The sequence below is a fragment of the Balaenoptera acutorostrata genome, chromosome 2 (genome assembly GCF_949987535.1).
Source record: "Balaenoptera acutorostrata chromosome 2, mBalAcu1.1, whole genome shotgun sequence".
In the NCBI taxonomy this organism is placed as follows: Eukaryota; Metazoa; Chordata; class Mammalia; order Artiodactyla; family Balaenopteridae; genus Balaenoptera; species Balaenoptera acutorostrata.
Genome location: NC_080065.1, coordinates 171,934,575 through 171,946,814, shown reverse-complemented (window position 1 = coordinate 171,946,814; position 12,240 = coordinate 171,934,575). Strand labels below are relative to the sequence as shown.

The following is a 12,240-nucleotide window of genomic DNA, read 5'->3' as shown; positions in this document are numbered from 1 at the left end:
GCCAGAATTCCAATCCCGGCCCACCCTTCCCCGCCAGGTAAAGAACTGTGCATGGTCAATAAGACCGTAGAGGTCATTGGCCATTGCTACTGCAGCTGGAATTGTTACTGTGTTTAGATAGGGTGACCAACACCCGCCCCCAGTTTGCCCAGGACCGCTCAGGTTTGAGCGCTGGAACTCTGGGGAAACCCTCAGTCGCGGGGAACCCCAGAAGGCTGGTCAGCCTATTTAGGACGGATCTTTCACTTGATCTCCCAACCCCCGAGAGCTAGAAAGGGCATCTCCCCCCTCCTTCCATTGTAACCTTCATTCATTCATCCACTCATCCCTTTATTCAGCTCCTTTATTCAGCAAGTATTTAGGAAGCATCTACTACACAGCAGACACTCTTCTAGGTGCTGGGGACATAACCGCATCCCTGTCCTCAAAGAGCTCACGTTCTAGCGAGGGCAGCAAACAGTAAACTGAGAAGGTGTGATTTATTACATGGGGATGAGAGAGGGGTCTCGGAGACCACTGCAGGGCAGGGGAGGTGGGAGAGGAAAGGGGCAGTTCTAAATGCAGGCGCTGACAGGATTGGGGCAGACCTTGCCCTGGGCCAGGCTGGTTGCTTCAACACAACTGTCCTCGCCCAGGGCCATCCTGCTGCCGCCTCACCCAGTTCTTCCGTGATGTGTGGGGAAAATCTGTGGTTGTCACAACTGGGGGGGAGGGGCCCCTGGAATCAAATGGGTGCGGCCAGGGATGCTGCTAAACCCCACACAGTGCCCAGGAGGGGCCCTCAGCAGAGGGTGACCCGCCCCGAATAACCCCAGTGCCGCGGGGGAGGCCCTGCACTAATATGATTCAGACCCGCTGGTGCCCCCAGCTTCCTGCACAGGCAGGGACTCTAACCGGGTCACCTCTGTATCCCGAGGTGACCTAGAGTGGGGCAGCCAGGAGGGCTGAAATGAGTATCGGGGGTGAAATGACAAATCTCTGTGCCCACTCTCCCCGCCGCACCCCAGGGGCGATGGCCTCTATCTCCTCCCTGTGCAGGTAGCTTTTCCCTGAGCCATTTCTTCTTGTCAAGGTCCCTGTCGCAGGTTGGGTTCCCCGAAGATGACATTGAGAGCAAGGATTGGAGTGCAGGTGGTTGATGTGAGACGTGCAGGAACAGATACAGCTGCCATAGGGTCCCGCAATTCCACTCCTGGGCATAGATCCGGAGAAAACTCTAATTCAAAACTATACATACACCCCTGGAATTTCCCTGGTGGTCCAGTGGTTAAGACTCCGTGCTTCCAGTGCAGGGGGCATGGGTTCCATCTCTGGTCAGGGAACTAAGATCTCACATGCCGTGTGACAATAAAAGAAGAAAGAAAGAAAAAAGAAAGAGAGAAACAGAGAAACAGAGAGAGACAAAGAAGGAAAGAGAGAAAGAAAGAAAGGAAGAAAGAAAGAAAGAAGAAAGAAAGAAGAAAGAAAGAAAGAAAAGATACATGCACCCCAATGTTCATTGCAGCACTATTTACAATAGCCAAGACATGGAAGTTGCCTAAATGTCCACTGACGGATGAATGGATAAAGAAGATGTGGTACATATATACAGTGGAATATTATTCAGCCATAAAAAGAATGAAATAATGCTATTTGCAGCAACGTGGATGGACCTAGAGATTATCATACTAAGTGAAGTAAGTCAGAAGAGAAAGACAAATATCATATGATCTCACTTATATGTGAAATCTAAAATACGACACAAACGAACTCGTCTATGAAACAAAAACAGACTCACAGACATAGAGAACAGACTTGTGGTTGCCAAGGGGGAGAAACAGTGAGGGAGGGTTGGATTGGGAGTTTGGGGTTAGCAGATGCAAACTATTAAATATAGGATGGATAAACTACAACGTCCTACTGTCTAGCACAGGGAACTATATTCAATATCCTGTGATAAGCCATAATGGAAAAGAAAAAAGTTTTATTTATAGGTTCCATCCCGAACTGAGCTGGCCCATCCCCTCCCATGGTTCTAAGTGCAGCCCGAGGCTGCAGACTTCCCACCGTGGTCTTCAGCTCCAGAGCAAGCCACCTGCAAACCACCCACATCTTCCCAGGGGCTGGCAACTCTCCTTTGCTACTGATTCCAAGACACATCCAGATAGCAAAAATGTGACCATGAAAAGAAACTCAGGCATGTTCAAATCAGGGAAATAACATTCTTATCTCTGTTCAGTACTCGCTTAATTTTAGAATAGCTTAGAGTTACAAAAAAGTTGCAAAGATCTGTACAGAGTGTACAGAGTGCCGTGGACCCTGACCCAGTATCCCTATTTCCAACACGTTAGTACGTTAGTACGACATGTTTATCCAACTAAGGAACCAAGATGGATACATTGTTATTAACTAAAGTCCACACTTGATTAGAATTTCCCTAGTTTTCCCCTAACATCCTTTTTCTGTCCCAGTCTCCTCTGGGCTGTGACATTTCTCAGACGTCCCTGGGTTTTGATACCTTGAAAGTTTTGAGGAGGACTGGTCAGGTATTTTGTCCCTCAATTTGTTTGTCTGTTCGTTTTCTGATGTTTTCTTATGGTTGGTCTGGAGTTATGGGGTTTGGGGTGGAAGATCCAGACAGAGATAAAAATGCCATTCTCCTCAGGTCACATCAAGGATACACACCATCAACGGGACTTATGACAAACGATTTTACCCTTGATCACCTGGCCAGTATCGTCTTTTTTTTTTTTTTTTTTTTGCTGCATTGGGTCTTCGTTGCGTGCGGGCTGCTGTAGTTGTGGCACGGGGGCTCAGTAGTTCTGGCTCCCAGGATCTACAGCGCAGGCTCAGTAGTTGTGGCCCACGGGCTTAGTTGATCTGCGGCACCTGGGATCTTCCCGGACCAGGGCTTGAACCTGTGTCCCCTGCATTGGCAGGCGGATTCTTTTCTTTTCTTTTTTTCTTTTGCAACCCAAACTTTAATCCCAAGGATTCTCACAAAACATATTACAAATGACAGCATGGAAAAAAAATTGCACAGTAACTCAAAGTTCAGCTCTACAATATACTCTTAATCTGGCAGGACATTGGTATCCTGATAATCTCAAATTTCCAAAAAATATTACAAAGAGCTATGTATTCATGTACAGCAATCACAGAGGGGACTTACGACCTAACTCAAAGGTAAACCAACTTCCTTGAAACTTCTTAGATTCTAAACTCCCTGGACAACCTCTTGTCCAGTGTGAAGACTAGTGAAATTTCTAAACCTCTAATCTAGGGTAAGGGTGCGGCTTTCATTTTTACCTGCTGGCTTGTGTTCACAACACCTTTTAAAGACTGCTTGCTTAACTACATCTGCATACCATATCCCAGCTACAGAAAGTCTTTTCAATGTTTCCATAATAGTAAACATCACACTTTAGGTGGGCAGGAGTTAGAGTTTTATTATCAGTCTAGGCAAGACCAAAAATTCAAAGCAAATTCAATTTTGCTTAAGGGAACATTGTAAGGTAACAATTCTTCACATTACATGCCTCATATGACCCATTTCAAACCAGAGAGATTGACACCTTTATGTGTCACTGGGTCAAGAGACAAACAAATGTGAACAGCTAAAACATTTTAAAAAGTGCACCAAGCGTCACAAGTCTCAAACAAAACTTGAATTTTCTGTACATACTCTTGCCAAATGAAGTTATTGCCTGTACACCACTCCTCTTGCAAAGTGGTCTTCTATTTCCTTTCATGTGGCCTAGATCGGCTAGGAGACGTAGAGAAAGATCGGGACGGCTTGTGATTTCTCTCCTGGGACAGGGATCTCTCTCTTCTCCTATATCTAGAAAGGGACCTGCTCTGGCTGACGGAGAAGGCTCTCCCATCTTGGAGATGTGTGGGAGGTGGAGGACTCCTCCTCCGATAATCATCTCGAGGGCGACGACCCCAAGAAGGAGGCGGTCACGATTTCGACTTCTCTTTTCCCCATTCCACTCTTACTCGGCAGCCACATAGTGTTCTCCCATCTAGTTCTCGGACAGCATCGGCTGCATCTCGGGGATCTTCACGCTCAACAAGAGCGAAGCCGGGAGGGTTTTTAGCAACCCACACACTTCCATAAGAGTGTCCATAATAGCCTAAAGCTCGTTCCGATTCAGCCTTGTTACCACTGTTTCCAAGATTCCCTACATAAACTTGACAGTCCAAGGGACAGGAATCACGATGCAAGACCCTCGTGGCTCCTGGGTTTCACGGGCCACAGGGTGGTCCCGGGCCTCTAGAATCTGGCAGCTGAATCTGCTCGCGTAAGTTGTCCTGTGGGGATGCTTTGCCCCCTATGTGTCCAGCCCGGGGCCCTGCTGTCTTGGCCCGTCCTCCCGGGTGAGAAGGTGAACCCCAGCTCCCTGGAGCAGACACTCAGAGCCCTGGTGACCGGACTCATGGCTGACGGGGCTGGAGCGGCGGCTGGACATGTGTGGCTAGCCTGGTGGTCTTTGGCCCCGTCTGCAGTTCCCGTTCCAGCTGAGAAAGAGCCTCCCTGTGCTATTTTCTCCTGGTTGTGGAAGGATCCCCGGTGTCATTTGACAGAAATGTAGATGGTGTGTTCTTTCTCTCTTTTCTCCCTGCTTCCTCTCCTCCCTCTCTCCCTCCCTCTCTCCCTGTCCCTCTTTCCCTGTTCTGCTCTCCCTCTACCTCTTTCCCTCTCCCTCTCTCTCTCCATCTGACTCTCCCTCTCCCCCCCTCTCTCCCTCTCCCTCCCTCTCCCGATCTCTCTTTCCTCTCCCTCTCTCCCTCTTCCCTCTCGCTCTCCCTCTCCCTCTCTCCCTCTGCCTCTTTCCTCTCCCTGTTTCCTCTCTGTTTCCTCTCCCTCTTCCCTTTCCTCTCTCCCTCTCCCTCTCTCCCTCCCTCTCTCCCTGTGCCTGTTTCCCTGTCCTTGTTTCCTTGTTCCGCTGTGCCTCTACCTCTTTCCCTCTCCCTCCCTCCCTCTCCCTCTCCCTCTCCCTCCACCTCCTTCCCTCTCTGGAGAGGGAAGGAGGTGGAGGGAGAGGGAGAGAGAGCAGGAGAGGGAGGGGGAGAGGGAGAGAAAGGGGGGAGAGGGAGAGAAAGGGGGGAGAGGGAGAGAAAGGGGGGAGAGGGAGAGAGGGATAGAGGGAGGGAGGGAAAGACATCTCTCCCTACCTCAATCTATCCCTCTCTCCCTCCCTCTCTCCCTCTCCCTCCTTCTCTCCCGCTCCCTCCCCCCTCCCTCTCCCTCTAACTTTCCCTCTCCCTCCGTCTCTCCATCTCCCTCACTCCCTCCCAGAGAGGGAGAGATGAGATGGAGGGAGAGGCTGAGACAAGGGAGAGGGAGAGAGGGAGAGGGAGAGGGAGGGGGAAGAGAGGGAGAGAGAGAGATGTCTCTTCCTCCCTCCCTCTCCCTCTCTCCTCCTTCTCTCCCTCTCTCCCTCATCCTCTCTTCCTCTCCCTCCCTCCATCACTTTCCCTCCTTCTCATTCTCCCTCCCTCTCCCTCTCTCCCTCCCAGAGAGGGAGAGACAGAGGGAGAGGGAGAGGGGGACAGGGAAAGAGAGACAGGGATGGAGGGAGGGAGAGAGAGAGGCAGAGAGGGACAGGGGTGGAGGGAGGCAGAGAGGGACAGGGGTGGAGGGAGGGAGAGAGGGAGGGAGAGAGGGACAGGGAGAGAGGGAGAGGGAGAGAGGGACAGGGAAAGAGAGACAGGGATGGAGGGAGGGAGAGAGGGAGGCAGAGAGGGACAGGGAGGGAGGGAGACAGGGAGACAGAGAGGGAGACAGGGAGAAGGGCTGATGGGGGCTCCCTCCCCCTCCCATCCTCTCCCCAATGCTTTCTCTTTTTTCTGCTTCAACAAACACCAGGCGCCTTTTAGATCAGCCCTGAAGTCAACGTTGATGCTTGGACGGCCTGACCTCCCTGCTGCCTTCCAGCCCAGGACCACAGCTGGGAGATGAAGTCTGCGGGGCCCTGGGCGGCGGCGGCGGGCTGAACAGGCACCTCCTCTGACGCCCAATCTCTCCTCCTTTACGAGGCAGCCGCCAGCTCCCCTCCCTGACTCCCCAACATTTGGGGCTTTTTTAATATGTGTCGATAATGCCATGAGCTACTATTTAACTTTTCCACGAGGACCCATCTCCCGAAATGCAGTGGTTTTCAGCCTTGGCTGCACTAGACAACCCCCAGGGTAAGGGAGAGACATCTGTACCTCCCTCTCTCTCCCTCTCCCTCCGTATCTCCTTCTGGCTCTCTCCCTCTCCCTCTCCCGCTCCCTCTGGGGTGATGCCCGATGAGCTCAGATTCGAAGATGTTCCCCCCATCCCCTCTCTGTGCCTTGCGTGGGGCCTGGGCCTTCTCACTGTGGGCCGGCTACGGCCTTGACATTCAGACATCGGTTCCTGCAAGGACACTTGCGTTTGGTCCATACCGCGTGTGGCTGCAGTCTGGGCTTCTCCCTTTCAGCATCTTCAGTAGATGGGGGCTGTGCACGAGCCCTTCATCTTCCCCGCAGACACCACTGGTGCTTGCTCGGCCTCGCGGGTGATGCGGGGGGCACGGGGGACAGTCCTGTGTCCCCACCTTCTTGGGCTGCAGACAGGCCACGTTGGTCCTGTGGTGACTGGGGGCTCCCAGGAGAACCCCACCGCAGAGCCGGAGAGGTGGCCCCAGAGAAGGAGGCGTACGCCTGGGGCCGGGCCTCACCAGCCAGCCCCGGGCCACCTGCAGCAACAGGCCTCTCGCCGTCCAGGGGCTGGGTGTTCGGGCGCTGTGGGGATGAGCTGCTGTCTGCACGGCAGCCGAGTTTGTATTGTTGAGCCCGGGGAGGCCCCTGGGTGGCTCCTGGAGAGCGTGGCCGCATTTCTTCCTGCCCTTGGCCTTAGAGCTCATCACGGTTCACGCCGTTTCTGGTTCCAAAAGGACCTGTGTTCATAAAGACCACGTGTTAGCACAGCACCAAAGTGTCTAGAAATCCGGGCCAGGAGGAGGAGGGAGGGGGATTGGCTGTGCCCGCCAGTGGCCTGAGAGCCCTGCCCGCCCGCAGAGACCTGGCCCGGGGCTCGTGGGGAGGGCGTAGCCCACGGTCCCCAGCGCTGGCTGTCTCTGGGTTCCAGGAGAACTGCGCGATCCTCGGGGAGCTGGTGAGGCTGCAGGCTAAGAAGTCCCGCCTGCTGGGATTCAGCACGCATGCTGACTCCGTGCTGGAGCTGAACATGACCAAGACCAGCCAGCTGGTGAACACTTTCCTAGGTAACCCCGCCTCCCTGAGTCCCAGTGGGGACGGGAATCAGGCGGACCTTGACTGGACGTGGTGCTGCCTGAGACCCCACTGTGTCAGCCCTTGGAGGTCGCCTTCCCCAACCCTTCATTCTGCCTCGAGGGGCGTGGGGTGGGGGGCGGCTGGGGGGCTGCCACAGGGACATAGCCGAGCCTCTCCCCTCCGCCCGCAGATGAGCTGGCCCAGAAGCTGAAGCCCCTCGGGGAGCAGGAGCGGCCGTGATCCTGGAGCTAAAGAAGGCCGAGTGCCAGAGGCGGGGCCTGCACTTTGACGGGCCCATCAACGTCTAGGACCTGCGCTACTACATGAACCAGGGGGAGGAGACGCGCTACCACGTGGACCAGTACCTGCTCAATGAGTCCTTCCCCATGCAGGGGGTCACGCGCGGGCGGCTGGGCATCTCCCAGAAGCTGCTGGGGCTGACCTTACACCTGGAGAAGGGCGTCAACATGTGTCACGAAGATGTGAGGCTCTACACGGTCCGGGACGCGGCCTCGGGCAAGGTCATCCATCGGCAAGTTCTACCTGGACCTCTACCCTCGGTGCATGCGTGGGGGAACCAGTCGGCCATGGGCTGGGGCTCCTCTGTGGAAGCGGGGCCTCACCCACGTCCCTCCCCAGGGAAGGGAGGTCCGGGCACATGGCCTGCTTTGGCCTGCAGCCGGGCTGCCTGCAGCAGGATGGGAGGCGCCAGATTGCCATCGCGGCCATGGTGGCCAACTTCACCAAGCCTATGCCCAACCCGCCCTCCCTGTTGCAGCATGATGAGCTGGAGACCTACTTCCATGAGTTCTGGCAAGCAATGCACCAGCTCCGCTCCCAGGAGGGTGCGGGCGCGGGGCTGCAGGCAGGGGGCGGGGAGGGCCCGGGCTCTCCCGTGGTCCTCAGGCAGGCCCTCGCCACGGCGGGATTCTTCCACTGATGTCACCCCGCACGTGGCGACGCCCTCGGTGTCAGTTTCCTTCATCAAACCCCACTCACTGGGCGCTTACACAACAGAAGTGGATATCCTCGAGACTCTGGAGGCTGGAAGCCCCAGATCAAGGAGTCAGGACTGATTACCTGCATGTTAAATACATGTATTCAAGAGTTGCCTTCAAAAAAGACAAACGACAAGAAAGGCACGTTGCCTGCGACTGGTGACAGCCGGTGATGAGAACCAGAGGGTAGGCTCTGGGGCCGGGAGCGCCGCGCCCTGTGAGGCCCTGGTGCTGCTGCCAGTCTCGGTGGAGGCTCAGCAAGTCCCAGTGACTTCCCCACGCGGGGGGGGGTCCCCAGCTTAGAGTCTGGGCCCGGGACCCAGTGCTCGTTCAGTCTCCCTGCGGTCAGCCCTTCGTCCTGAGAGCGATGCTCTCACAGGCTGCACCGGAGCGCGTGGGGACACTTTACTGAGCTGTGCAGCTGTCACTACTGCCCTGTTTTGGAACATTTCCCTCACCCCAGAAATGTCCCTCACGCCCTTAGTTACCATTCCCTCCCCTCCCCTGCTCCTGACAACCAGGAACCCACTCTGACTCTGTGGATCTACCTGTTCTGGATGTTTCCCCTCAGTGGGGTCACACCCTGTGTGTCCTTCTGTGTCTGACTTCTCTCCCTGAGCATCGTGTTCTCAGGGTGCATCCTCGTGGCAGCGAGTGTCAGGGCTTCACACCTTTGCGTGGCTGAGGGACGGAAAACAGACAAACGAAAAGAAAGGCACGTTGCCTGCCAGTCTGGTGACAGCCGGTGATGAGAACCAGAGGGAAGGCTCTGGGGCCGGGAGCGCCGCGCCCTTTGAAGCCCTGGCGCTGCTGCCAGTCTCGGTGGGGCACGGGCAGCGCCATCCCCCAGGAGCTGCTGGACAAGCTCATCCAGTCCCGGCTGGCCAACCCCGGTGCGGCCGGGCCGAGGGAAAGGAAAGGGGCTCCCGGACCGCCTGGCTGAAAGCACGGCCTGGACACAGTGCCAGCCCCCCGTCTCCTTCCTCCCGCCCTCCAGGCCTCTTCAACCTGTGCCAGATCGTCCTGGCCAAGGTGGACCAGGTCCTGCACACGCAGACGCCGTCGGACCCGGCCCAGGAGAATGCCCGCCTCTGCCAGGAGATCCTCGGGGTCCCAGCTACGCCAGGTAGCCAAGCGCGCGCCGGGCCCACCTTAGCGGTCGGTTGGCAGCTACTACCCAGGTCAAGAGGATCGTCTGGTGGTGTGTGAAGGGGGACCGACTGACGGGCTTTGGCCGAGGCCGGCTGACCCCTGGCCTCTTCCTTCCTGGGTTCCTGGGCTGGTCCCTCCAGCTGTGGCCCGCGGAGTCCGAGGGTGGGGTGGGCGTATCTGCACATGCTTTCTGGAGAGCCTGGAAGAGGCAGGAGAGGGCTTCATAGCCCGGACGGAACGCGTCGACGAGGTTTGCCTGCGCGTGTCGGTGCGGACACGCGGTTCACTCCCTCGTGAGCGCTTTCACCCGCTCTCTCCCCATGCTGGAGGGCGAGCCCTGACTCATCCCTCGGAGCCTGGGCAGCTGTCCTTGTAAGAGGCTCAGGGGTGAACCCTCGTGAGCTTCAGCAGAAAGTCGGCAAAGATTGATTTGTGTCCCTCCACTGAGTTGCCCGCAAGGTCCCCGTTTTCTACAAGTGTTGGGCCAATACTCCCTCTAGTGGCGGGGGACTCAGACAGGGCTGCTTTGAGGCCCCCGCTCTGGGGAAGGGGCACGGAGCGGCCAGGGGGCCGGGCAGGAGCCTCTCCGCGTGTGTCCCAGGGACCCACCTGCCTGCGACCTTCGGCCACCTGGCAGGAAGCTACGACGCCCAGTACTATGGCTACCTGTGCAGCAAGGTGTACTCCGCGGACACGTTCCACACACGCTTCAAGCAGGAGGGCGTCCTGAGTGGCAAGGTGAGAGGCTGTCCTGCCGTGCAGACCACCACGGAGGTCCTTGGCCTGGGCCTAGATGCTTGTGCCACCCGCCTGGGCCTGCCAGGCTCTGAGGGCCCTGCCCTGGACCCCCTGCTCCCCTGCCCTTTGTTGAGTCACAGCAGAGTTGGCCACACCCACACCCTCAGTGAAGGGGGTGCTCCACCCTCCTGCAGCCCCGCCCCCTCTCGGCAGGTTGCCATGGACTACAGAAGCTGCATTCTGAGGCCGGGGGCTCCGAGGATGCCAAGGGCATGGTGACGCTCTTCCTGGGTTGCGACCCCACGCAGGACGCCTTCCTCCTGAGCAAAGGGCTGCAGGTTGAGGGCTGCAAGCTGCCGGCCTGCTGACGGCACCGGGTTTTGCCCACCCAGGCGGGCCGGGTGCCTTAGCGCCCCGTTGGGGCGGGGGAGGGTCCGCGTGTCCTCCCAGCCCCTGAGTCCCCAGCGGCCGGCCTAGGCCAAAAGTCTCCACCTGGAACTGTCTGGGGAGCCTGGCATCAAGGCTCCCCCTTGTTGCACTAATGCAATGTCTTCCTGGGGAGCTTTCCTGGTAACAAAACGGTTCTTTGAAAACGTAGCCATTAATAAAAAGACTCTACTCCTGGTCTCTGCCTGCCGTCCCTTCCACCACAGGAGTGGCATGGGGGCCGTCACACTGGGGGGAGTTCTGACCTTGGTCGGGGATCAGCCCTGGGGCCGTGGTGACGCGTCTGGGTCACTGGGAGACGGCTGAGCTGTGGGGTGAGTTCAGACAGGGATGGTGCCCCGCACCCTGACCGGGCAGGCTCTCCAGTGAGGGGGTGTCAGTTTCCTGCCGGCCTCTTGCCCGTCACTGTTTGGCATCTCGGGGGCTGTGATTGGCTGCAGCCGGTTCTGGCGGTGGGCACAGCTGCGGGAAGCCCGGCTGTGGCTGTCCCTGTCCCCGAGTCCTGTCCTCCTGCTCACGGCCGGCCGGCTGGCTCCCTCCGCTCATTGGCAGCTGCTGAAGTCTGGACCACAGCAAGGGGCCGCCTTCCTGGGTCCTAGCAATTCTGCCCAAAGGCCTCAGGGATGCGGTTTGGTGCAGTAGGAATTCAGAGAGGGTGCTGCCCCACTGGAGCGCTAGGGTGGCTCTGGACCGTCCCGTGTGTCCTTCCCTGGCCTTTGAGCTCCTCGGGAGCCCTGCCTCTGGCCCTTCGCCCCCACAAAGGACGCCAGGCAGCGGAGCGAGGGCGCGAGCAGCACCCTGATCTTCTCCCCGTGGCCCAGGCAGGCAGGCCGTGCCACGCTCTGTCCTCCCCTCAGCCTGCCCGCCCGTTCTTACCCGCCCTGGGCCAGTCGGCTGTGGACCAGGCTGTGGTGTCTGCCCTTCTGCAGACCCAGCTCAGCTCCCTGCACCCACTTCTGTGCCTTCTGTGTTCTGGGCTGGTCGCAGGCCCAGAGCCGGTGGGCAGGCACCCCGTGGCCGGGAGGGCTGTCCATGTGAATTCCCTGGGGCTTGAAAAGGAGCACAGCCGGCCTTCCATCAGGCACCTCTCGATGGATATGGAAGGGGCATGTCGGGGCCTGGGGGCTGCTCGTCTTCCCGTGCACCAAGCCCCCAGATGGTCCCCGTGCAAAATCCAGGTGTGGCGTTGGCACCCCAGCCGTGTGCCAGGCAGTCCGTGGCGGGCGCCACAGGCCTCGTGCTGGTGGGCCACAGGGTTCCCGAGCGTCAGGTCAGGACTGAGAGGGTGAGGCCTTTCCCTGGGTCCAGGGCCCAGGCTGACGCCGGCTGGAGGCCCCTCCGCTCACCGCCCGCACCCCCCAGCCCCTGCCCTCACGTGAGCCCCCAGGGCTGAGCTCAGGTGCTGCATGCCCAGGCTCCCCGGCAGCCCAGCCCGTTCCCACTCCTCCGAGGTCACTGAAGGACTGGGAGGCAGGTTGCCCCACAGAGACTGCTGTTCCCCGAGCCCTGGGCAGGGGGCAGGGAGGACGGGCACAGGGCCTGCAGGGGTGTGGTCGCCGGGGCAGCCGGAGCAGCTCCACACAGTAAGTAAGAGCAGCTCACCAAAACCAGTGCGTTTCTCCAGCCGCCCCGGGACCTGAGCTCAGGTCCTGGGGCAGGA

The 12,240-nt window shown here is 57.9% G+C and overlaps 2 pseudogenes; one reads left to right on the top strand and one right to left on the bottom strand.

Annotated features, from left to right (window-relative positions):
* Positions 1 to 3,690: 3,690 nt before the first annotated feature.
* On the bottom strand, positions 3,691 to 4,451 carry LOC130707227 (serine/arginine-rich splicing factor 3-like; annotated as a pseudogene).
* Positions 4,452 to 6,131: 1,680 nt separating this feature from the next.
* Positions 6,132 to 10,501, top strand: LOC130707226 (thimet oligopeptidase-like; annotated as a pseudogene).
* Positions 10,502 to 12,240: the final 1,739 nt, after the last annotated feature.